The sequence below is a fragment of the Manacus candei genome, unplaced genomic scaffold (assembly GCF_025592945.1).
Source record: "Manacus candei isolate 608988 ecotype Guabito, Panama unplaced genomic scaffold, ASM2559294v1 h1tg000028l, whole genome shotgun sequence".
Lineage (NCBI taxonomy): Eukaryota > Metazoa > Chordata > Aves > Passeriformes > Pipridae > Manacus > Manacus candei.
Window position 1 is genome coordinate 25,372,023 of NW_026138076.1, and position 25,478 is coordinate 25,397,500.

Sequence of the window (25,478 nt, forward strand, 5' to 3'; positions counted from 1 at the left end):
CTTCCCTTGGATCACTCCAGCAGCATACTGGCATATGAAAGGTCAGGAGCTGCTATTTGGGATAGAGTGGCACAGGATAAGGCTTTGACTAATGCATACATTCGTTTCATTCACCTGCAAGTGAAAAGCTAATAAGTTAACACTGTTGCAAGGACCTTCAGCCAGTCAAACCACACAAACATCCTGTCTAACATCACTGAGCAGGTTTCTCATCTGCAGAGCCATCAGGGCCTTTGCTGCAGTTAAAGGCAGAGGTTTCTGCACAGTAGTAACACTGAAAAGCATCACTAAGGACTGAACATGCAGTTTCCGCTAGCAAGAAATGTATGCACTTCTTACTGGGCTCCTCATCTGTGAAAGCCACATAGTACAGAGAAAAGAAATATGGTAGTTAAAAAGAATGGCTTCCTGCAAAAGCCAGGATGAGGATATTATTGAATTGCTATAGTGCATTTAAATAATTGAGCTATCTATGATTTCATTTTTAATGGTTTAGAAGTCACATCACATTTGAGTATACCAGCAGCTACCACCAGCCAGTTACAGGTACAGCATGTCAGAAAGTCTAGCCCCAGGAGATGTACACAGCCATTCAAATTTCAGAGTTAACACCAGTGATTCAGGGGCTAATTCATACAGAAGGTGGTAGCCAAAGAAATCTCAGCTGTCCTTAGATACTTCACAAGAAAGGTATGCTGAGCCAGTGCTGTTGATGAGAGTTTTCACAACTGGTGGTGCAATGTAGAAGTCTAGTTTTCACACATTTTTACTTATGAATGGTGTAAATCACAGGATAGTCACTCCAAGAAGGACTCATATGCTTATGTCATTGGCATACGGAAGATCCAGATCATGCCCAGCAATGAAGCCAGTGTGAAATTATCTGCCAGATTAAATTATCAATAACCTGCAAATCAGTAAGCCATTTAAAAAATTCACTGCACTGCAGATAAAACAAGTTAAATATAGAACCTATTGTTTGGCTCATATTTAAAAATAAATAGGAAGAAAAAATGAGAAAGCTACTTAAATTCAGCTCATATAAAACATATAAAGGCAACGAAAAATTTAAAGGAGGTCTTAAACAACATCGACTGTTTTCTTCTACCTTCATTACAGAAGAACAAACTGACTCATAAGTGAAATGTATTTAATATAGTCATATAGTCTTAAGGATAAGAAATGCAATGCCATAAAGATGCCCGTATGAAGACTCTGAAAACCTTTTGGAAAAACAGGTATAATTCTTATCAAAATGATATTAGGCTTTACCACTAAAAGAAAAAATGCAAACACATCAGTCTTATAAAATGATCTTAAAATCAAATCAATGACTTGTTACGTCCATATTTTCACAATGTTTTATCTGACCTATTTCATTTTTAAATGCTTTAGGCATACTGCTGGCTCTGTGTGTAGTGGGGGTTTTGAAGACTGAAGCAGCTAGCACTCAGATATCTAAAAATAGAATGTCAAGATTTTAAGTGATAACTAAGCTTTCTTTCATTAAAATATATTATGCTTCCCTATATTTTCTTTATTGTTATTCCTTGTCTTCAGGCATGAGCTGCTGCAAAGAAAATATTTGATCAGGATAACAATAATTTAATTTTAAACTTCACAGTTTAGAAAAAAAATAAATAAAAGGGGGAACTCAATACATTCATCTAATTCATATCACATAATACCCTCCCTTGAAGAACTGCTTTTATGTATATTTGTGCCAACTTCACCATTGAAAACCTACTTTTAAATTCCCGTCAGGTGCTTTCTGCTTGAAGGGCTCCAGTGTGTGGGTGGCTGTTTTTTCTTGTATGTGCCATGATGAGTCTCCTCCTCAGAGAGCTGGGGGAGGAGGGAGCAGGGACTGTTTTTCCTCTTTTCGTTTCACACCACATTTGTAAAATGAGAGACAAAATGTCCTACCTCCTGAAAAAACCTGTCCTGGAAAATTTTAATGTTCCAGAAAAAAACCTATCAAACTATTTTATGTGCTGGTATTTAATACCATACACCTCATCTGCTATTAGTGGCTTGCTAATTTATATCTTTGTGTAAAAATCTGTAATCTGGATTTGTTTGTGTGTTTCCTTCTTCCATGTAAACTGAAAGAACATAATTTCATCTTATCTGCCTGGAGATCTTGAGACAATATTCCCTGACTTTGGCTCTAAATGGGATGGAAAAGATTTTAAAGAATCTGTTGATGAACAGGAAATTCATAAAACCAGATCACACATAATTTTCTAAATAATTTATATTGTTGCCTTTTATATTCGTTTTATTTTGTCATCATAACAGATTATGATCTGTCCTGGTAACATGCTGTATAAATTCCACTTGGCATAAATTTCTGTAATAATGTACCCTTTAAGGGGAGAAATCTTTCTCTGTAAATAGTGTGCAATGGAATATATACAACTGGAAATTTTTTAAATATTTCCCTCACAAGCCAAGGGATGAGCCAGCCCCAGTTCGAGTTCATGAGCAGTTTGCACACACAGGCTTTGAGTGGGGAATCACATTGGGATATCCCACCAGCAACAAGGGGGCCACCCTCCTCTGCTGCAGTTTCAGGAGTAGCCTTATGCTCCCTTTGCACTGAACGAGGTTACTGAGTAAATAAGGTTACAAAGTACCTCAGTCTGCCACTTGTCCTCACTAGGTTGTTGTGCTTTATTTGATGTCATTAGTCAGAAACCCTAACACTTTTAATTTGCTTCATGCATAACACTTGCTGCAAGAATTAGGCTTGTTGCATGATGGGGTATATAAACTATAATACCACCCACTTAGAATGACATTTTCTTCTGGCTTTTACAGCAGTAGAAAAAGTACTAGCATCACAGTAAATGAATAACGTTACTGTTCCCTACACAGTTACATATTAAGTTTCAAGGTAACAAAATGGTGTAGAAGGAAAATTAGTCTCAAAAATGTCAAATGCAAGAAGGCAAAAATAACGTATTTTGTCAGCTTTTCTGGTTCACAAACTGAAGCTATGTTAATCACCCCATGTTGACTGTGCTCCCACCTTTACCTCTGTTGACTCTGAACAGTGGGTAGTTGTTCATCAAAAGAGATGCTGTTGAGAATTGCCTGGGTGTAAAGAGCTGTCAGCACAGCAGAGGATAAACGCACAATTCCCTTCTGCTTGTCATGACTCAGAGGTGGATTTTGGGTCATAATTTTAAAAAGATTGAGGCTTTGAGTGTCACCATAGGCTGCTGATACCAAAGGAAAGTAGTCCATGTGGGTCAGCTTAACTAAGTCATCTTCCCACTCCCTTTCACCCCACTACTCTGTCTGACAGGCTCTTTCTCTGGCAACCTCCCAGAGGGTTGGGCACTGCCACTGCCTGCAGCACCTTCCTTAACCCTCTCTCGCACAGTCCAAGCTCCATCCTGGTTTTACCAAGCAGCATGTACTCTGAGCCAGACCTTAATTATTTATATTTTGCTGTGCAATGTACTATTTTTTTGTGTCATGCTTTTGAATGCCCAGCCTGTTCATGAAAGTCATGGGAAACAGTCCTTCCTCATTGTCTCTGTTCCCTAATCAGCACTGAAAAGACACTGAAAATCTTGTGGGTTAGCTACAAGAAGTTGGGCCAGCAATGTGTGTGCTTTATTACAGTTGGCTAGAGAGTTGGAGACATTCTCCTACTGACATAAACTCTGCTACTTTAATTACAGCAAGGTGTAAACTATACCAACCTACAGTTGTGTACACCTGAAGGAATGCATTATTATCATAAGACAGAGAAGGAAAATAAATCACACCCTCTGACAAAATACACTGGTACATAATCCTTGTGTAAATGAATCCTCAGGCTCATTCTTCCCTAACAGTCCCTGCTAGCTCTCTTTGTGCCTCTGCTTGATGGGAAATGCAGCCTGTCAGTGCAAGGGTTGGGGTCCCCTAGGCATCACCTGCAGAGCATGACTAAGAGTGTTGGTGGACACACACACATGACCAGGTAGGCTGAGGATGGTGACCCCTAGATTAAGCCAAGAGAAAAAGACTTATTCTTTAGGGCAGCTTTGAGCTTTGCTGCTCCCCAGTGCTAGGGAAGGGGGCTAACAAGGTAAAAAGCAGGGAACAATGAGACAGACATTACGAAGTCCATCTTAAAGTGAGTCTAAGGGACTTATTGGAGCAAATAAAATTTTCAGTGCTTCATCCTATTATATGGAGGCTGCAGCTAGGGATATTGTAAGGGCTCAGCTTGTAGGCAGTCCCAGCTCAAAGCTCAGCAGGGAAACACTCCACCAAATGCAGAGGCTGCAACCATGCAGAAAGGGTGTCTGCGAGGACAATTTTCCCTGGAGTTAATGCCATCAAGGTGTGCTTGGGAGAAACCAGGTGCTTCCTTGCACATATTCTGTGAGGGGGCAGAAGCACCTCCTTGTGGTGCTGGGGTACACTGACAGTTTTGGTGCTCTCCTGCACTACAGTTTAACATAAAAGCAAGGGGCAGCCTGCTGGTTTTGTGTCTTTCCAGACACAGAGAGCTGCATGAGACAGACCCAGCTGACCACCAAGGGGAGTTCATCCACCAACAGCTCAAGGGATGCACAAGGGACAACCCCTGGGCAGGATCAGCTCCCACACAATTGCAGCACTCCACAGAGGCCAGAACACATCAAACAAGGACAAGAACAGCCCCCTTTCTAATGACCTAGGGAGGCCTTGGTCAAATTCAGATATATTCAGCACATCAAGATTGCACCCATAGGATGCTCAAGGTCCCAAATCTGATTTTAACTGCTGTCTGCCTGTTTGTGGCACTGATGCTCTAGGAATGATATTTCATGTATTCTTCCCAGCTAGAATTGTGCCCGACCATCCCCTGCCAGGGATTTTAACACCTACCTTGCTCTTCTCTCCCACTGTATTTTACCAGTTCTTACATTGCAATGTTGTTGCTGTAATAGGATAGTGTTGTGCCTCAGTATGTTCTGAGATGTGTCTGAAAAGTGGATTATGGGGTAAGTTGTATTTTCTAAGTGTTTCCTTTAGCCACTTTCAATTGATGATACAATCTTTCTCTTACAGAAAATTTATTCTCCCCTCTTCCTCCCTCATTTTCTGAATAGCCTGTTCAGAGAAAGTGCACACAGAGTAGAAACAGGCTACAATGACACTGACTGAGCAATTCAGCTTATGGTGCTTAGTTCAGACAACAAGCAGTCAGATGCTGAAGATGATGGTCCATCCACGATGCTTCCTCCTCATCTAATTCTGTCTCATAAACATAAACCATACATGAACACTCACATAAAATCAGCTGAGAACATGGCAAATGGAAGGTCCTTCCATTTGCAGATGAGTAGCACCTGCCCTACAACTCCTCTGGAATTGGCCTTCTTAGACTTGATAACCTCCTCTCTGGATGTGTCAACCAGCTAGGGTGTTCTCATGCACCTCACCAGAGCATAATCCCAAAGTAGGGATTATAAATGTTTTGGGGTTAATGATAAGACTAGTTAGCAAACCTCTAAGCACTATCCTTTATAAAACAAGGCTGATATATTGCCAATGCTTTTTCAGTAGAAGAATTAATTATATCTCACTGTGAAGAAATCTAAACTGCTGTTCTTCATGCAGCATGGCTATCAAGGCAAAAGAAGGAGAGTGACAGCAGAATCCAGCACACAGAGAATGCATGGACGTGGGCTCTTTGGGGTTTCTCAAACTGAATTTTAGAAAATTTATTCTACCTTCTTTGTTATTGCTGTTCAGGAGGATCTAAAACAGCATTCATGATAAAGCAAAGGTTCACACTGAGACATAATGTAAGCAATTTATGTGTTTCTCACTAGAGCTATTTGAACCTTTTCGAATGCAGAAGCATCTTTAAAACACATATTCCCTATTGAGATAAATAGGGCATCTATTTCATTAAATTACTCACATAACTGGGTGTTAACATACAGTCAGAATGAATCTCCAAAGAGATATTTATCTGAATATGTGATGTCCTAGCTAAATGCTATTCCATATTTCTGGAAATACGCTTAGCACATTTAATGCAAGGCAATTCACAATTGTATGCAGCTACAGTTCTTATTTTAAAGAAATACTTCACCTGATGCTTCAAATATTAAGCATTATGCTAATAGATAGACATGAAAATGAAACTTGTTACGGGGACTGGGCAGGTCAGCTTAAGAATGCCAACTACAGGAAGTCTTTTCCTCCTCTGAGAGCTCTAGACCTGACCATCATCCAGCATGGGAGACTCACTGGTGGACATTAGACATTGTTAGACAACAGATTCTGTATTGCTGTGTGAATAAGAGAGCTGTGGCACCAGTTAAGAGTTCCTCAGATTGATGTGTCTTGCAAAGCATAAAGAAAATAGAAACCTCCTATAAGTCTTTCTAGAGGAGTTTCCCAGATGAGTTATTTGCTTCATCTGTACATTTGCTTCATCTTTCCAGCTTTCCCAACTTGTGACAGGGTAAAGCCAGGCTTGGATTTTCACTACCAGTTACTCGTCTACAGCTGTTCTCTTATTGAAGGGTCATGGAGAGCAGGAGAATCGGCAGCCACTAGATTTTAATATAGCTCGGGTCAGACAAGTTTCCTTGTCCTTAGGACTTTTCCAGCCTGACAAGGAAGCAGACAGTCTAGATAGTCCAGTCTTCAGATCTGCTTTCTTGCCTTGAATCCAAGTGGAGGTTATATACTCTAGGTTTATTTTATGTATTTGTGTGTGTATATATATATAAATATATATAAAATATATATATATTTCACACACATGGATAGATGCATATCTTTGCATGTTTGTCTGGCTATCTATCTATCTATCTATTTATTCATGTTTCTCCTCCTGAATTTCTCTTCCCCTGCAGTTCAACAAGCAGAGAGCAGGGGATCTGCTAAATAGCTGTTCCTGGTCTGAAATGAGTGGCTAAGTTCAGACACTGTGTTTCAAACTAAAAATCAAATATGATTTTATTTCCCCTTGGAAGATACAGAATATTTACCCTGATATGAAACCTGTTTCAAGATATAAATTACCTGCAGGCCACTTGGACTGGTAATATTAGTATTCCTGTTGAAGGTCCAATTTAACTGTATATTTTTTATTTCAGTTCTGAGTTATTTGATTGCCATGATGATCTTTAACTAAACCATTGCTCTTGATATCTGCCATTTCCTGAATAGTTCCCCTTCCTATAGTAAGAGATCTTGGACATAAAATTTACCAAGCAGGCATTTAGATTAAAAGCAAGTTAAGACTAAATGTTTGCGTATGCTGAGAACTTACTACTTGCATATACTTGTAGATGTAATAAATAAGTCTGCTTCTTAGTGTGTATAAATGTAAATGCATGAAACATGTATTTATGCACCTCTTGAGATGCAAAATTCTAAAAATACTGCAAGAACAGTGAAACAGGAAAATAAGCTGTTACCCAGGAATCACAGGATTTCATGCTCTCTCTGAGTGCATGTGTTGACTGTGCAATATTTAAGGCTAACAGAGTAGTTACGAATTTCTTATAAGTCTCACACATCCTTTCCCTGAATGATCTCAGAACACATTAAAATAGCTGGTGTACTCTACTTAGCTAGAATCGACCACTGGAAAATATTTCAATTTTAGTGGAGTGTCTTAAGCCAAAAAAGTCAAATGACGGGATCAAATAAATTTATATTAGTTAGAGTATAGACTAAGTTTTATTTAAAAGCTCTTCTACACAGCAATAGAGTGAACATTTCATTATCTGGAACCTCATGCTGAATCTAGGCAGATTTCCCAAAACATTATCTTAATGCTCACACAAATGTAATTACTATTAAATCAATATTTTGTATTCAAGCCTAATTACAGTACATGAATTAGACTACTACTGAAGAGATGTGTAGTTGGCTGCTTAGTAGACTTTAGCTGGTTGATATTTAAACTGACTAAATATCTCAGCTTTGGCTGCCCCAATGTGAGTACACAGTGTTAGAATCAAATTTTGCTGGCTTTGATGATTGTCACGTGTACAGTATGTCTACAAAGAGCTATCAGTCTTACCATCCCTGAATAGGTTCTCAAGGAAAACATGACTCCTCTTTTTCAGCTGGCATTCACACCTCTGAAAGGTATGGTTTTCTCTGTAAAGTTGCAGAGGAGGATTTAGAACAGCACTTTTATTAAGGGCTGAGACGACACCAGTTGCAAACAAATGAACTAAGGTGTTTTAAGGACTTTTTGCTTTGACATGCTCCCTATTCAGAGTTATTTTTACCTTCCAGTAGTCATTGCAACACCTCAGTCCTGGGATCTCAAATCTGAACTATCAGAGAGGGAAATGGAAATTGGATAGGCCAGGTAAGATTCATCTAACTTTCCAGTAGTTTGTCATCATAAGGACTACAAGATCAATGCTGCACAGAAAAATACATTGCCATAGGAACCACACCCAAATTATCCCCTCTTACAGCTTCTGACAGCAGACATGCCACTATCTTATTCTAAGTCCTAAAGAGTGAATAAAAAAATGTTCATTTTCTGGCATAGGAATCAGACTTCATCATAGTCAGAAACTCCAAAACTTCCATACTATTTCCCACTGCTTATTAGCAATGTTCTCAGTATGTGCAGCTCCTGCAGGACCCTTCTGCTATAAAATATTCCCCCCTGAGTTTACTCTGATGGTGTGTAACGAGCATTCACACAAAGTAATTACAGCTTCAATTTGTGCACTCATTCTCATTGTCTTTTCCAGAGAACCCAAATGTATGAGGCCCACTAAAAGTGCTTCTCCAGATGGCAGATAGAGAACATGGAATTATCATATTGATGCAACCTCACTGTCTTCTGCAGACTTTTAGTAAAATGATGTTGAAAACAATGGAGAAATGGAAGACAGCAAGGTTTCTTTGCTTTTCTTTGCCTCCATATAAAAATATGGAGAAATATGAGGCATCCCACATGTATTAACTTTGTTCATTGGAGTTTCACCACCTGAACATGAACTCCCAAAGAAGATCTAAGGAAAGAGGTTGTTTTTATTAATATTGAACAAGAAGGGAGAAATGTCTTTATCTGTCTCAAAATCCAACACTCGGTTTTGCAAATAATGATGACAAAGTAATGTATATTGGATACAATATTAAATGGAAGTACAGGATGGACCTTGAAAACTCCCTTTTTCTGTCAAGTGAAAGACTAAATGAAAGATTAAGGCACCTCAAGTGAAGAGGTTTAAGAGGCAATTAAGTCATGATCCATTTGTTCTGTATAAAAGGAATATATCTCACCGCAGCAGACTCTTCGATCTAACCAACTCAGGCTCTCCAAGAGATACTTGAGTGCTCGAGTATGGATTAGATTGAATTTTTTAGGATTATATTTTTGAAAAGAAATTAACAAGCTGTTACAGCAGATTACAAAGGACTGTGCTAAGTTTCTGCTACAAGGGCTCTTTTGGTCAAGACTGGATGTTTCTGTAAGCAGTACCCTCAGTTGACTCAATATGGAAATCTCCAAAGATGGTTTCCTGGCAAGTGAGGAAACAAAAGTTCCTTTTTACTTGAGATCTATTGAGAGATATATATCTTTTTAGTATAAGTATAGAGGACAGTTTTTTTCTGGTTTTGGACTTAAAAATCAGTGCCAAATCTAATTTTTCTTTAAAAATGTGTCTCGTGAGCTACTACAGGAAATGTGGATGGAACACATTGTTTATCTCAGCAAGCCCTTTATTTCTTTAGGTTTGGTGGTGATGGTAGTTGTTTGGGTGTGTTTTTGCTGTTGTTTTGTTTTGTTTCTTTGTTTTTTTCTTTCTGACTCTAGGAATGGTAAGCTTATTCCTGTTTGGTTGGCTGAGTAAATGGTCTTACGTTAGAACTTTTTCTCCTGTCTTTCACTCTTGACTGATTCATAGGTCCACTATGGAAGCAACTTAAAATATGTATTAATTTGCTAAATGTCAGCAATCTGAATAATTCACAGGTCTACTTCTACAACATTCTAACTTGATTATGAATCACCAACAAAATGAAACACATGCACTGGGCATACTTTTTGCCTATGTGTTTGATATAATTTTATGCCTCTCACTAAACATGCCCTCAGGACAGATATGAATATTAAATCTAAAATAGCAGGCTTATTCCTCTAGAAAAACTAGTGCAAACTCTTCTTGTAGAGTACTCTGGGATTTCAGGTTTTCATTTTTCACTCCATGCATTAGAATCACTACTTTACAATTTTTCTTACATATGCTTTTAGAGACAAACCCATATTCTGAATTCTATTGGTATGCTTAAAATCTAGTACAGTCTGCACCATAAAGTAAAACAAAGCTCCACAGGTGGTTACATAAAAAAAAAAATCATTGTTAAAATCTATTCAGTGCACATCCAGAGTAGCCTGAAGCATTGTTTCTTCAAAGAAGCACTGATTCTGCTCATTCTGCAGTGAATAACAGAACAGATTGGCAGCAAGAGCCTCTGGGCCTGCCCTGCAGAGCTTTCAAAATCATGTCTTTCTTGGCAATAGTCTAATGAGACATCTAAGCTTCTCTTTGCCAGATTAATATTTTTGGCAGGAACAACCACATTTAGCATAAAATACCAGTAATCAAGGTTGAGCAGCTTGGGTTTTTACACATTTTCCCTTTTCCTATTAAAAAAATAAATCAGAAACTAATAATCAGAGACCTTAAAAATTTCTGCAATACCAGCTCACGTGTCTTGGCACAGGATATTCTATTCAAGATAACTTCCTTCAGACTTCTTTCCTATTCTGCAACTTTTATACTTCAGCATGTCAAGTGCATTCACTTTGGTCAGAATAAAAAAAACAGACTGTGACACCCTATCAAGGTTATCCTCACAGACATCAGTAGTAAGGTAGAGGTTACTCCTACCTCATTTGTAACTTATCAAATCAACTCAAGGTAATTTTAAAGACCTTATCAAGCAAATCTCTCAGCTAGATCTGTGAAAGGTGTCTATAAGTAAGATTTAAAGCTTCACCACTTTTCAGCACCCAGGTATCATCCATTCCTAGGAGCTCTCTGGGTTCTCTAAGCATCTTTCACTGGAAACCTCAACATCTGTCTTTGGACAAAGCAAAAATCATGTAAATCTGAATTAACCTGAGCTTTAAATTATCCAGCTTGAATCTCAGTAATTATTTACATCTTCTCAGTGTGAGTCTTCTCAGATTAACATCACCAGCAACAGCAGCATAGTTTTACTGCCTTTTGTAGATAGTGGGAGACCTGAATCATGTTCTTCTCTCCCCTGGGGAACCCTTTATTAGATTATGCCTTCTACATGACCATGGCACTTTGGTGCACACCTATCCCATCTTGGCAGCTTGTGTTAGAAATCAAGGCCTGATCCACATTTAAACTCTTCAAGGTCACTGCCATTCAGAGCAGATTAAATGCATACACTGAGCAGAGTTTGATCACGCTGCATCTATGCTGTCTGTAAGGAATGAACTGATCCAAGCTACCTTTTGAACAATGTCAAGGTTTTCTCTCAGAGGGAGCTCTCTTCTTGTAGACAGAAATCAGAAACAAAAAAATGTGTACATGGTTGGGCAATGAGAGGATCAGAGCCCCAGAGCAAAAGAGAGAATAATCCAATTCAACAGGATATGTGCCCCTAATGTGGCTGCTCCAGTTCCCATGGAGTCCTTAACTCTCTGGTGGGAAAAGCTGAAGCCTGACTGTACAAGACGACCATATGAGAAAGGCAGATTTGGATTCCTGTTCTTCTTTTGCTGACTACACAAGAGTTTTCTGTCCTGTCCTTAGAGCCACTGGAGCTGGAGTGTGTCTGGCTTTGCTTCAGTGTTAGCCACCTACCCTCCTTCACTGATCTTACTCAGTGGCTGTTTAGCTGTTTCTTGCAAAAAAGAGTTGGTTTTCTGGGAGATATTTAATTTCTGAAAATACAGTATATCACTAGTGATAAAAATTTCACCTGCAGAAAAAAGGATTTCTCATAAACTCTTTTGGACAACAAAAGGGATAAAATGAATGTTTTCCATACTTAAAGCAAGTGTTTGGGGGGGATTTGTTTGTTATTTTTTGTTGTGGGCTTTTTTTTTAATTTAAATCACTTCCAATCACTGAGCTAGGGGATAAAAGGGTACCATGTGTATTTTTAACTTTTTGCAAAATGGCTGACATAGACACCTAAATCCAGGAGATAACACATTATCATGAATCTGGATGAGAAAAAAGAGCATTTCTGCAGCCAGACCATATAAGAGTGTTCAGTGGAAAGAGACCTCCTGGATTGCTGAATTCCAGTCAACTTTCACACATAAAAATGCATTTTCATGGTTTTGCTAGTAGAATGATCTAAAGGCACGTATTTGAATGGTTGAACACTTGCTTGATCATCTGTAAATGAGGAACCAGTGGTCCTCTGAGAGGTTGTTTCCTGTGAAAAAGGCTGTTCCACAGTGCCAAGGCACTCTCTGGGTAGGGTACAGCCTTCTGACCTGACTGCCAAGCAGATCTGTTGCTCTGAAACTAGAAAGGTTCACAATCCACCCTAAATTTATGCCTTGCCAATTTTCCCAACCTGTTTTGGTGCCAGCATTGTTTTGTTTTTTTTTTTTTATAAGCAGCTTTTCTCCTTTTTTGTGAGGAAGCTCTTCTCCCACTTCTATTTATTAACAGCAGTCACATACTACATCAACTTCCATTTCATTGCATGAAAGAAGATTGGAGTTTTTTTAAGTTTCTTCCATATGACAGATTACAAGCCTCCCAGTTCAGAGCACGAATTAATGAGCAACTTCTAACTACATTTTATAGTATAAGAATGAGGAGGCAACAAAGGAAATTAACAGCTAATGGGCTTAAGGCAAAAAAAAAGGTGGTTCTTTACACAATGTTGAGTTAAGCCATGACAATTTCTGTCACAGGATATTATGGTTGCCAAAGTTGAGATGAGTTCAAAGTGATTAGATAAACTGCAGGAAAGGATAGGAAATGCAAAGATATCATCTATGTCTGAGGGAGTCCCTGATCCACAAACTGCTGGAGGCCATACAACCATCCCAGCAAAACCCACTGTACGCGCAATCTTCAGTCTTCACAGCGCGTTCACTATCAGACAGTGTTGGAAGCAAAACAATGGGTCCCCCTTTGATCTCCTGCTGTCTGAAAATTTTCTTCTATTTGCCTTAAGTGCCTTTCTTTCTATGTTATTCAGATTTATTTCCACTCCACAAGCACATCCATTTCTTTCACTGCTTAATTTTTATCTTAACTTTGAATCATCAAGTTAATTTCACCAGTCATTTTCCACTCCTTGCGTCAGGGTCATTATTTGTCTATAAAACCAGAATTGATCATAATACTGATCATTGAAGAATACAGTTTGGGGCTTACTCTTCCAGTGTAAAATTTCCTCAGGTAATGCCATCTTCTTCATCCACATTCCTGCTTCCCTCACAGCTCCTTTGCTTTATGGAGGAAACCTTCTGCAATTTATTTACCAGACTCCCTTGTCAAATCAGAACCAAAATATACATTAACTTTATGAGTTACAACTAAACTGTCATTAATGAACAATTCCACAACTTTATGTTCAGTATTCCTATACTTATACATGAAAGAAAGATTGGTCTTTAATAGCTTTTGGAAAATCTACTGCAGGTTGATTTTTCTTAAACTGTTGTACTCTTTCTGACCTCTCTTAGAACTTCTTCAGATAACCAATCCCAATACTTTATGTGTTTCTGGTAATCTTTTCACTTATTTCAGATGTCTTTCCTAGTGTATTTCAGCAGTGGGGACTAGAGGAAAGGCTTTTAATACAAACCTCTGCCAGGTGTAATTTCTTTGCCCAAAGAGATCTTGTGATCTCCTTCAAATTCAAGACTTCACTCCTGCAGCTCTAATTAGTTCCCACAGGTGACATCCACACTGCAACAAAATGCTCCCAAATATTCCTGTATACTCAAGCTAATGAGCATGCAATATCCTCTGTTTTTTACAGTAAACTTTCCTAGACACCAAAATGTTGTGACAACTTAGAAAATGCTGAGTGGGAATCGTTGCTGGGACATCCCTAAACTGTCCCTGGGAACTGCTGGGGAGCATACTTAGTTGGCACCAGGCAACAGTGTGCAGCTTAATGGGATAGATGGTGAGTCTAGTGCCTGGGAACATGCCAGGCACTGCTGGTTGTATATGAGTATGGAGCCAGCCCTGACGTGTCAGTTTGAAACAGCCTTAACTATAAGGCTATTTTTGTTTATTCTTACACTAAATTTATGCTGAATCAACTCATCATCATCCAGTACAAGGTCACTCTCTACAAGCCAGTGTTCTCAGAGATTTCATTACTTACAGAAATCATTGTTTGACAATCATCACCTAATGGTGATTCAACGATCCTGGAAATGCTCCATGGGTTTAAGGTGTTTTAATGCTAATCTGGATATTATTTTTTCATCAGGGTAGCACTTTTTCATCCTAGACATATTTTAACCTTTATGCATTTAAAGCCTTTTTCTTTTGTCTCATTTCACAGTGACTGTGAAAAATAAACTCTGCAGCTATTCTGGGTATGCTGCCAGTTATTAGTGGCATAGATAGTCCTGTAAGTAGGATATCTTAAACATCTTTGTCAGTTTAATTTTTTCCTTGTAAAAACCTGAGAAATGGCTTATAAGAGATTTTCACTGTTCAGTTTAGATAGTAGGCATACCAAATGTTCTAAAAATAAGACAGTTCATAGTAAAAACTATGCAAGGTGTTTTCACCAACCTAATCTGCTTTTATAGGCCATGTCTGATGCCTGAAATGAGGTGGTGGTGGTGTTTTTTGGTTTTGTTTTTTTTTTCTTATTTTATGTTTGTTTGTTTGTTTGTTTTCCCACAGAATAAAAAAAAGGGTGATTGTCTTTTCTAGTTGTTTGTTTTTTTTCCCCGGAAAACAGCGAAATGAAGAAATGGACAGACAGGTGGGTACGGGAAAGGCTACAATTTCCGGTTCTCACTCCTACATACAAGTGTTTGCACTTTGGGAAAAGAAATGGCCCAGCACAAGTCCTTGCACTGGTTTAAAAATCTATTATTTCATACATGGATCATTCTGAATTTAAATCTAGTGTCTGGAAGCAAGATATCTCTTTAACTCTGTGCCAGGATATTTTCCACTTCAAAGAGGACTTGTGCTCATTGAAGTCTTTTATATAAAAAGTGACATCTATCCCTGCAGTATTACATACAGCTTACTTGTGCAGAAGTACATTTTCATCAAAACAGAGAATACTGGTGCTTTAGTAAAGAACAGTAGGCCTTTTCTGCAGCTCTACAAATTGTAACCCATAGATAAAAAATATTCTTCTTAATACAATGATCTATTATTTTATTAGAGATCGTGTTAGGAAAAGTTTTAAGGTGAATGTGATACAGATTATGAAGCAGTACAATACATGAGTTTTGGAGTTTGTAAGACACCTTTTTGTTTATGTCATTTTAACTTGTTTTCCCAAAGTGACATTTAGATTAAATAGCTAAATGGCTTCCATCAAGGGGAATGGCAGCACATTGTAAATAATTTTTATCAACAACTCTTCTAAAGAATAACATGATTAAAGAAGGTCTCAAGTCTGAATCAATCTGAAGGAATAACAGAAAGATTAACTCCATGTTTAGTGAATGCTACAGAATTTATTCAATCAAGTCTCCAAATAAGCATGGAAAGTACAGGCCTGACTACAATTGAATGTATCTGAAATAAGACACTTCACATGGCTGATTGAACATGAGCACACAGACAAATGGAACTGGAAAGTTTAACATAGAAAGTTTAAATTTTGTGGTTCCTACCATCATTTATAACAATCACTAACATGTAAAACAACACAATGGGCAATCCATCTCGCAGACGACACAGAAGCTTCTAAGCTAAGTCATGGCAACAAACTAATTTAAGAATTAATTTTCATGCATCTAGGTATCACAACTTGATTTCAGAACTCAAATGCTATAAAAATGTACTACCTCCTCAAGTTTAGAGTAGAAACATACAAAAAACCACTTATTTGGCGAAGACAGAATGATTCAGCAAGTTCCAGGCACTTGCAAAATAAGCATTTTATGTTTGCAGCTGCATGTGTCTCTGAAGGACGAGCTTCCAAAAAGAAACGAAGGAAGTATTCCAAGAAGCAGCAATGCTATGCTAAGAAAATCAGCAGCATAAGATGCTCACAGGAAAAGTTTTTCTTTTCCTCAGTTATCACAATTAGAGCCAAAATTCATTTACTTGGAATTAGTATCACCAGATGGAAGTCATAATATATGTATATTTTTCTATATCTTACTCCATTTTTCATTAAGAAAATTTAGAATCAAATATTAAAGCCTTAGTATTAAACACAACACAGAATATGTTTACACCAACACAACCTGCCTGCCATGTCTCACATTTCATTTCTCCTATACATTTGTTCATTTATCATCTCTTATCCTCTGCATCCTAACTTGCATGCTTAAATCTTCACTTTAGAGTACCATAAATAATAAATTATTTTAAAAACACTGTATATGCCTCAAGGTTTTATATAAATTAAATGTTGTACCTGAAAGGCATCATTAATCAGTAGCTAATGGCCACTGAAGGAACTCTACCAGGTTACAAAACAGGTTTCCAACAAAAAGACATACATACAAAATCTGGAAGATTTAAATTTTATCAGCCATAAAGGTCTCAGAGGAATTAAGATGAAAAACAGCCAAGCACCTATAAATAAAAATGTCAGTATCTGCAGAAGGTTTCAGAAATATCTGTGGTGTCCTACGCGTCACCATTTTGTTCCTAAGAGGAGAAAAACAGCATGCAAGATGTTTCAGACAGAAAGACAATAATGGATGAAAATTCACATTAAAATAAAGCAGTAACAGTATACTGTTTCTAATGACAGACAGGGAAAGGACCCTACATGATTTGGTGACACTTCTTTGCGCCGAAAAGTAGTCTATTATCAAAATCAATTTTCTTCAGGCACTTTGATGATAGGTATATGATTAATTCTTCAGAATCTGACCTAAAACATGATCTCAGCTCTGTAAGGTGATGCCTTTGATGAGGACATCTACTGTAGACAATCTGTCCATACTAGACATTGTGAATGGTATGTAATGGTGATGGAATTCTGCAGGAGGAGGACATGGCGCATTAATTCATGTGCATTTGGCACCAACCCAAAAAAAAACCCCGACACTGCTAGGTTTGAAGATGTAACTGAAAGGAAAAATAATCATTAGTTATTTTTTAAAGAAAAATTCCTTTGTGCATTTCATTCCTTTGTGCATGACATCTTTAAATAGAATTCAGCTAGTTTGAGCTGATTCTGCAAAAACACCTCTGTACACACTCTTTACCATAACATTTTCTACTCAGGGGAATACAGTTGCAGAACACAGAAGCCACTTAGTTTCCCCCCTCACTAAGGGATGCTCAGAGGCAAGTCAGTTTTTTAAAAAAGATTTTTTTTTTCCAACATCTTTCTGCAAGGACTTCAGGAATGCTCTGTCATATTTTGCACTACTCTTTTAAGATATATTTATTTTTTCCCCCACTGACCTCTGCATCAGTATCTGCACTAAAACCAAAACTCTACAAAACAAGTGAACAATCACATCCACATGGAAATGAAGTTAGACAGAAGACATCTATTATTACATCGGGCAGCTCTACCATTTATCTACAAGAGCAGGGGAACATTTTCCAAGTATCCAGGTGGCTTCACTGATGCCAATCAGCCATTAGAGCATGTAATAGCAGAGGGAGTTAATGGAGAAAAGTAATTTTCTTTGTTTTTTTACAAAAGTTGTAGTGAAAGGAAAACAAGCAAAAATATGATTATTTTAAAAATTAACCAAACCAAGCAAAATGTCACCTAAATCCTCTTGCAACAACTCCTTGTATTTTTATTCTCTGCTATAGCATGAAGTCTTCTATATTTTCAGTATAAAATAGTGTCTTAAAAAAATACTGGCTTGACTGATAACTCATATTCCCCTCAGTAAACACTTTTTACCAGCTTTAGTTAAGAGCTTAAAAAAACCCCAAACCCTGACAATATTGCCAGCAAGAAAACTAAAGAAAAATAATTAGTTAAGTGTTGAAATACTGCCTTTAAAATATAAAGCAAGCCATCTGAAAAGAAACACAGACTACCCATTTGGAATGAAAATAGTTCACCCTCAGATTTGATGTTTATCCCCAGAAAATGAATTGATGTAGGCAGCCAGAATGAGACCCAGATTTAGCTAAGCAGTAAGTCTGCCCATAAAAATTTCACAAAGTAGTCTGAAACAGTGAATACATGGAAGCTGGATAGGTCTAAGTTTTAAAAGACAGAGGTTATATCCAGTGCCTACACTTATGACATGTACCTGATTCAGCTACACCACATAAAGCTACTGAACCTCTTCTAATTTTCTAACTTAAATTAGAACTAAATTTCTAGTTTATGTACTAAGCAGTATTGTAGTGTCAAGTCATGGCTTCAAAATCCCATCCTACAGTCTCATGGAAACTTGGTTTGCATTCTCTTACCAATGCTTTTTTTGCCTATTCCTTTGAGCAAGACACTGTTGTTTTTTTTAACAGATATTCAAAAAAAGAAATAAAAAAGAAAATAGCACAGACCAGGTGCATTGTCACACTGAGCAATTTTGCTTCAGACTTCAGTTATTTGTATTGCTCCTAACTTGGGTTTGTGCAAGTGATCTAAGGATACCCTTTAAAAAAGAGAAAACCCCTTTAACTGTACTATTTGTGTGTATATATATATTAATATACAGACATTCTGACACAGAAAACCCACTTGTCAAACCCATAATCCTTTGATTTACATAGCATATTAGAACATGCATAAGAAAGGCTGTCCACATAATGCAATCTTAGCTAACATCTTACAAAAAAATAATTCCTACGGTCTCATGATTCGGTCTATTGGGAAGCTCACGTTTTATGACAACATATGATGTCATAATTCATAAAGTAGTGACTTCTTTTTTCTATGAGAAAAATCTTCATGAAATTGTTCAGCCAGCCAAGATGGTTGTGCTTATTTTTCTCGAGTGAGGGTAAATGCCAAGTTTCCTGTATGTTAAAAAATGCATTATTATTTTATATTAAAGCAATTTTTCTAAAGTTACATCCTGAATTTGCTGAATATGGATGGCTGTAGTTCAGGGAAGGAAAAAAGCTTTTCAGAAAGGGGATAGGGGAAAGAGGGGACAGCTGTCTCCTTACCACCCCGGTATCATGTTAAGAGCAGAGAAATAGTTTTTGCATTGTTTGCTAACAATTCAGTTTTGCTAGCACGAGTGCCAAGCGTGGTGTTCTCTGGGGACATCACTGCGTGACTGCACATAGACAGGTGGAAGGTTCAGACTTGGTCCTGACATCCCAGCTTCCCTGGACTCCAGCAAGGCAGGATCTGACTGAAGCATATTAATTACTTTATTCTCCTCAGAGCAGTCTTTGTCCCTGCTGTTTGAGAAAGATTCTTTAAGAGGTGTGAGTTACGGGACATACTTATCAGCTGAATCACTTTGAATGATTTGGGCAACATCTCACATCAGCAAGCAGGGTAAGCAATGTTACTTTTTTTCCCTCAATGTGCTAAAATTTCTCCCAATGATAAAAGATCAAAAAATAAACTACAAGCAAAAAATGCCAAAGATGTCCTATAGAAAGCAGCGTATAAGGTGGACTAAGCAGAACTGATGAACATGTCCCAGTATAACTGTGGATCTATAACACTAAAAAAATATTTATATATTAGAAGTTTGCTAGAATAAGCAAAACATACAGTGAAAAGTAGTGAAAACTATTCCTTGGGTAAACAAGTATCATAGGCGAGTATACCTGTCAGGATGAAGAAAACATGTCAAGCAAAATCCTGCTCTCACTGAGGATAATGGCTTTATAAAAACAGTTTATCACATGCTTTTTTATATATTCAGAAGGCGTAGATTTAAAAAATGTGGTAATACCACAGGTGAAACCAATCAATAGAAATTGCCTGAAAATTGTCTGTCAAGCCTACACCATGAGAGTTATTTCATACAGTTTATACTAGTTTGTCTAAGCCAGTAAAAAAAAATAAAATATAAAATGTGGACAGAATTCTGCCACAGCACCACAGCAGTATATTTTATTGCACAATATTCAAAGTAGGTAGTGTAATATCCAGCCCTGTCAATGCCCCAGCATTTTGTTTTTGAGGCAGTAAGTTTTTATAGAGGTTTTGGTTTAGATAATCAAGTAATAACTTGAGAAGAGTAATATTTTGTTTGTTCATATAATTTTAGATTTAACTAAACCTAAGCCTCTCAGATCAACCATTTGGATTTTTAAATAGCAAAGACTTCAACTTGAAAAACTAAGCATATACATAAACCCATCATCCTTGCTGCTAAGTGAGAGGCAATGACACATGCAATAGCTTTCATTTGACCTTTTTGTGTAGGCCAAAGGTAGCATGGAAGAGCCCATTTGTCTCACAGAAGTTCTGTAGAACTTAATCCCATCAGTGAGAACAAAGATGATCACAGGATTTACCCCAGATTTTGAAGTTATAGGATTCGCTGTTGATTGACTCCCATGGGGATTCATACTGTCCTACGGAAATGCAAAATTCCATACTCATTCAAACGAGAGGTGGTAAGGCACTTGCTTATGAACCTTCCTGTTGCTACTGGCCCTAATATGAATTATTGCTGTGGTTATCATCACTTTTGAGTACGGCCTTATCAAAACCAGCACTAGTTTTACTATTGCACTGTGCATGGATATGTATACATACATATACACTGGAACATCCATGATCTTCTTTTTTATGTATCAGCATCTCTGCTTATTTATTCACACAAAGTAGTTGAAGCTGAATGAAGAATTCTACCTACAGGTAACTTGGATAAGCTGCCAAGCCACTTAGTTCTAAAGTAATGTAAATATTCCTCTAACGGTTTTGTGAAATTATTTAAAACAGTAATAAATACAAGGGTAAACACCTAAGTAAAAATCATGTTGTTTGTATTACTGTATCTTTAGTCACTGTGACAGTATAAAAAAAATCTACTCCCTCAAAACCAGAAAAAATATTTCAGTGGATATTCTGCTATTTAGGAGTATGAGGTAACCCAGCGTGGGTTTGTGTTTCATAGTGAAACTCACAAGGAAAGCAACCACTGAAAAATATTGTTATTTGTAAAGCATACTATTAATTGAAAGAGCTATAGCTTGACCTCTCTGATGATATTTTTCTCTAAACTCACAGAATATGGTGCTGAAGGGTAGGCAATAACAACTTAACTTGAAAATTGTGTTAACAGTTGTTTTATAAAAGCCCCCCAGCACATTTTTAACAAGATGCTCTTGATGCTTCAGTAAAGCATCAATATGCCAGAAGTACTCTGGACTGTCTCTTTTTAAGAAGCAACATGGCCTAGGGGAAAGTGTCCCTGCCCGTGGCAGGGGGCTTGGAACTAGATGACCTTTAAGGGCCCTTCCAACCCAAAGCCTTCTATGATTCTATGATTACTAACAGTAAGCCTCTAGAAAGAGATTTTATTTCCCAGTTTTAAGAACTTTTTAGCATAAACTGAACATTGTAATTTCAAAACTGCTCGAACAGTGGGGTTTTAGAAGAAAAAAAATTTAAGTATATTTTCTATCCTTAGAAAACATTGATAAATTCTCTCTGTTGTCTCTTTTGAAGATACCTTCACCTTGTAGGATTGAGAAGGCATAGAAAAATGACATAAAAATGCCTCTCCAGCTCCTATTTCAGCTTTTGCTACCTGCTTGACTTCTGTGCATGGAAAGATGTAAAGGAGGCAGTGTGGTCCTGCACTGCTCACGGGATGCATTGGAATCCCTGTTAGTCGCATTTCCCTAGATCCAAGCCCCATATAGGAACTATCTGAAGACAATTTCAAGGGACTGGTCCAGGCACTAATATTTAGTAGCCCTTTTCTACTCTGTAAGATACATTTTGAAAATCAGGTTTGCGATATTTAAAACAAATAAATAAAACCCATTTTAATTTGAATATGTATTTTAAATCACAGTTTTCAGTTCGAAGACTAGTAGGAGTAAATGTTTTGTTTAACACAGATAAGCCAGTCTGAAAAAGTCAGCATTTCTTAAAAATTATGACAAATTACATGTGAACTTCTTCTCTATGCCTACAGTATGTAGTAATGGTCTTTTCCTGTTGAGTGGGAGTTATAAGTGTAAAGGGAGGAAGAATATTGTGTAAATCGTACAAAGTCATTCACTGGACAACTTCATGAAATTAGGTACTTTTCTTTTATGTATAAAGAATTTTCTCACCACTGAGGTAAGTAAAGTACTGAGCTGACTACAGAGGTAGCTAAACTTTCATCAGCAGTAAGACATGAACAAAGGAGAGTGGGAGAGTGATAGAAGAACAAGTGCAGTGGATGATACTTCTTGGACAAAGGGGTTATCTTAGATAACCTTTCCCATCTTTATCACCACTGCTGCTTTAATACAGAGACATATGCAATGAGCTATTATAAACATTTTTAATGACTGTCAAATTAATTATAGTAACTATTATATAGAGTAATTACAGTTCCTACCAGCCTAACAAGCTAAAAAGTACTAACTCTAGAACTAACTCTATATAGTGGGGCAAGAGGGAAAAAAAGTATTGTGTAACATGTCCTAAAAATAAGATTAGGGACTGGGGGAGGGTCTCATGACACATGAAAGCTGCAGGGGAATTAGAGTCATAATTCTCAGAATTTTTATATTGTATCTTACTATGTTCCATTTTTTGCCAATTGTTTACCAAAACATATACATTTTCTTTTATTAACAAAATCTCAATTCAATATATTAAAGCACTAAATGACTCTAACTGAAGGTGTGAACATCAAAGTGATATTAACTACTTTAAGGAAATCTCTGACAGAAAAGATGCATTACAAATATTACAGTTACTTTAGATTACAAATACTTGACACCTACTAAATGCAAGTAGGAATCAATTAAGACTCTTTGTTATGAAGTTGTCACCATGTGAAGTTCCTGTGTCCCTGGATATTAGATGTAGACATGCTTATCAAACTTCTTCTTTTGGGAGAGAGAAAAGATAGCATTCAACACAGAAAATAGAAAAATTTTAGGGCAATTTTACTATTTATCTATTGAAGCAGCCCTGAAGTTTAGAGTATTAGTACCAGTATGAGCAGAAATTTCAGAAAGACCAACAGTAGGCATAAATTGAATGAAATTTGTCACATCAGTGCAATTAATGTATACAATTCTCTATTGTGTCTCATACAGGTGTACAGTATACTCTATTATCTAGAAACATTGATACTAGGGAGAATGTTTCAAATGAAGTCCACAGCTAAGTCACTCGCTTAATTTTTTTCTAAGTGCTTGATATGAATTCCTAAGATAATTTAGACCTGATGGATGTCTCACAGCAAATTTTTGTGATCCCACGACAGCTTAAATGAAAAGATTTAATAAACTTTGGTGCTGTCAAACAAGTCTGAGTAGCCTCTAGAAATACCATGCAGAACAGCTGCTGCTGATTCTATTTTGCTGGTGACCACTGCATTCATATAACTGCACCAAATGACAGCTGAAATAATCTACTTGTATTTTAAAATACAATTAGTTGTGCAAGGTTTCATGTAAAGATATTGTCTGCTTCTATCAGCCAAAGAAGAGGCTGATACCGCAGAAACACACTCTGTTAAAAAGTACAATACATTTACATAAAAACATTGAACCTTTCAGACTGCAAACCTCTTCAGACTCAATTTGTTCGTCATTACAGCTAACTCTCTGTTGTACTAGGTATCTAGTACTGATACTATGAATATATACAAAAAGTATCTGCCCTTTCTCAGGTTCTTTCTCTGCTTTGGAGACATCAACAATCTGTTTAAGTTTTAAAAAGTACAGGTTGAAACTGACAGTTTTAGATAGTGTTACTGAATAGATACTTAACCTAGTAGCTTAATCAACCTGTCACACCGCCATTGTAACTGTGATCAGGAAAGTTACAGTCCAGAGATACAATTATATTGTTGGCAAGAAAGTTACATTACTTCATTTAATGATAACAAAAACTACAGTAAATCTATCCTTGAGCTACAAGATGACTTGGGAGAATATTTATGCTCTTCATTGAAACTTCATTCAAGAAAAGAAGAAACTTCATAAACTCTTCAAGGAAATTTCATGTCTGTGGGGACAAACAGGTTTGCTCCATGTAAAATCTTAGAAAAATACATTTATAATAAATAAGAAACCAGATTTCAATAATACTAAGCAGACGTTAAAGGTCTTTTGCCTTTTTTAAGAAGATCTTTTATGTATGATTGAAGTTTATACAACACTCCAGAAAAGCCATGTGTTAGATCGAAAAATAAAATCAGAAGCATTTTCTGTCATATAAGTATACATGAAAAAACGAGAACGTTAATGTCTTAGAAAGTGTGTGTCCAGCTTTGTACCGTTACTCATTTAACAAAGCAGAAAATAAGATACTGTACTGTAAACAAAAAGCTACAGTAAAAGGACATTTTGAAATTTACACAAGTTTGAGTTCATAAACATTTTGGTTGCTCCATAACAGTTTTCATATAAAATGAATAAAAAACCCTTGGACAGCTTTCATCACTCTTGACTATTTTTCACTTAAATGCACACAGACATACTTTATATAGCAATATACTGATGTACTGTTAACATGGATATTAAACTATTATTACTGCTTTTTTAACTGAAATGTGTATTATCGAATCAATATTATCTGAATTGAAATACTCATACATTATGTATTCCCATCATGTTGTTAAGTATAAAAACATGAAAATATAACTTTACATTATTTCAGTTATATACATCAGTTCAGGCTTGACAAAGATTTTTTTTACGCTATGATTTTTAGAGGAATAAGCCCAGAGGTACAATAAATAGCTTTCCACTGTATACAGTAATGCATTTCTACTTTTTAAAAAAGTTCACATTACCATATGAGTATTACTTTAGTTTGGTCATTCTAGCAATTAACATTAAAAATCCGAATGCATTCCCCAACATTCCTGATGAGGAGTAATGCACAGAACACCTATGAATTACAGATGCATCAAGAAATGGTTTAGTTTAATTAGAGGGAAGTATTGGTAGGTTTGACATTGAAAACACTGTATACACCTCTTCTGCTGACCACACTGAGAGTATACACTGTGTTCACCTGCTTGCAGAAACAGGCTCAGAGTTTGTACCACAAGAAGGGATTTCAAGTTTCTGATAAATGCTTTGCCTTCTCCAAAGCTCAGTAAACATAATACTTCAGTCTAAGAAATGGATTCCAACTAAAACTGCAAGTCATATTTCAAATTTTATTTAAGTCCAAAGTAAAATAGATATTTACTGATACTGCATGAGGCAACGTATCCACAATGCAGA

General features: G+C 36.9%; 1 protein-coding gene across 3 annotated transcripts in view; it reads right to left on the reverse strand.

Moving 5' to 3' along the window:
• Window positions 1-24,349: 24,349 nt before the first annotated feature.
• GRIA2 (glutamate ionotropic receptor AMPA type subunit 2) overlaps window positions 24,350-25,478 on the reverse strand; it is a 95,838-nt gene continuing 94,709 nt past the window's right edge. For all 3 annotated transcript variants that reach the window (XM_051790786.1, XM_051790787.1, XM_051790789.1), the window contains one exon: window positions 24,350-25,478. This exon is cut by the window's right edge and continues 1,726 nt beyond it. The gene's annotated coding sequence lies outside the window, so the exon portion shown is untranslated.